The sequence below is a fragment of the Octopus bimaculoides genome, chromosome 9 (genome assembly GCF_046866305.1).
Source record: "Octopus bimaculoides isolate indiv1 chromosome 9, ASM4686630v1, whole genome shotgun sequence".
Classification (NCBI taxonomy): Eukaryota; Metazoa; Mollusca; class Cephalopoda; order Octopoda; family Octopodidae; genus Octopus; species Octopus bimaculoides.
The window spans coordinates 17,081,755-17,083,733 of NC_142936.1; the positions used below are offsets into that span (position 1 = coordinate 17,081,755).

The 1,979-nt window shown below is 36.0% G+C and overlaps 1 protein-coding gene across 1 annotated transcript in view; it reads right to left on the reverse strand.

Annotated features, from left to right (window-relative positions):
- Positions 1 to 958: 958 nt before the first annotated feature.
- Positions 959 to 1,979, reverse strand: part of LOC128248700 (uncharacterized) — a 7,492-nt gene continuing 6,471 nt past the window's right edge. Inside the window, exon 3 of the transcript XR_016243062.1 lies at positions 959 to 1,896. The gene's annotated coding sequence lies outside the window, so the exon portion shown is untranslated. The remainder of the gene's footprint in view (positions 1,897 to 1,979) is intronic.

The following is a 1,979-nucleotide window of genomic DNA, read 5'->3' on the forward strand; positions in this document are numbered from 1 at the left end:
AGTGATAGCACGATGTAGTAAGAGAAAAGAAAGTGAGCTAGTGAAAGTTATAGAGTCGAGGAAAGTTGTGTTGCATAGTTGGCTGGTTGTAACCTTCTTTTTCCCTCTGGCTGTTTGTCTTTAGTGGTTGCCTGCATATATAGGTACAGGACATAAAAAAAAAAAAACATTAAACAATGAGAAACGAAAACATAGAAAACGAACTTTTTTCAAACAACGAAAACAAACAAACAGAGAAACAAGACATGCAACATAAAGAGTATACCCCTTCGTCAGTTGTCCCTACTTCATCTACTCTGCATTTCGAAAGCAAGGACAATACGCGACTTCGTTGGAACAGTCCTTCCCGCAAAGCAAATTAAATAAAATTTGGGAGTTTTTGCGGAGGGTGAAAGTGTTAACAAGAACAGGACAGTGAGAACAAGACAGTAAAAACAAACGGTGAGGGCTGTTGAGCCAAGACGATAGAAAAATTATGAACACTAGGTAGATGAGCCATGAAGCATTTTCTGAAGAAGAAGTCTATGCTTTGCGGTGCAATTCTAGATATGTTTATGATGTTATCAGGACAGATCGTCTGATATTATGAGGCATAGTATTTGTAGACTTTGAGTGCTTAAATTACATATTGTCCAAAATTACAGAGGGTGAGACATAATATTATTTCCTTGTTAGTTTTTGTGCCTTTGTATTGTAGAAACAAGAGTGTTACATGTAAGTTTCTGTACACATTCAAACTGCATCTAACTGAGAAATATATACTCCTCAGACTGTCTCTAGTTACAACAGATCTTCATAAGATAATCACAATCATTAGCATATATGATTCACTGCCTAACATCTAATATCTAGGATTTGGTATCAAATAATTTCAACAAATTATATAGATTCAAAGTAAACAGCTGTGTTAGTAAAAGCATTGGTTAGATGTTCTATATATAAAAGAAAAGGAGAATAATTTAAGTAAACCAGCTTTATTTAAATTTCAGGTTATTAAGCATATTCACAAAGGATAATAGGATCAATACTCAAGATAACAAAAGACAGAAAATGTGATATCTTGTATAGCAGATATGTCCAGCACATATAAGCATACAGAATCAAGATAAGACCAGTCATGAGGATGATTCATAAATCACATAATCCACTTTGAATTTATATAAACAACTGAGTTATATTGAAGCTTGCAAACTAACATTCAATTTAATCATCAGGTTTGAAAGAATCATACTATAAAGAAAATGAGAGAATTATATACATCTTACCAACATGAGAATCATTACTTTGATAGAATACATTCATAAGTTTACACCATAAGATATATGAAAGAATGTATGGAAGACTGGGGATATATATTTTTTCTCTCTGTAACTTGAGGGTTCACCTCCAACACATCTTGCCTCTCTCTCTTCTTTCATTTTTTTTACATGGGGTGGCCATGTATCTCCTCTACTGAAAGACACATATTTCTATCCCTCTATTATACCCTAACCTTTCATCACCTGGTAAAAAGTTATCTTGCTCAATATCACTCCCCACTCAGTTGAGGGGGTCTTGCCTTGCAAGTTACTTGGTGACTTTGCTGGTGATGGTGCCGCATAAAAGGCACTCAGTACACTCTCTAAAGTGGTTGGCATTAGGAAGGACATCTAGCCATAGAAATCATACAGTACAGTAGAGCTTGGCACAGTCCCCTGGCTTACAAGCATCTGTCAAACTGTCCAATCCATGCCAACATGGAAAACAGACGTTAAATGACGATGATTTGTAATATAATAACTGCAATGTTATCTTTCATTTATGAAAATACATTCCCAGGCTATTTAACCACACTGTTGTTGGCACTCCGTCACTTACGACGTCGAGGGTTCCAGTTGATCCGATCAACAGAACAGCCTGCTCATGAAATTAACATGCAAGTGGCTGAGCACTCCACAGACACATGTACCCTTAACGTAGTTCTCGGGGATATTCAGCAT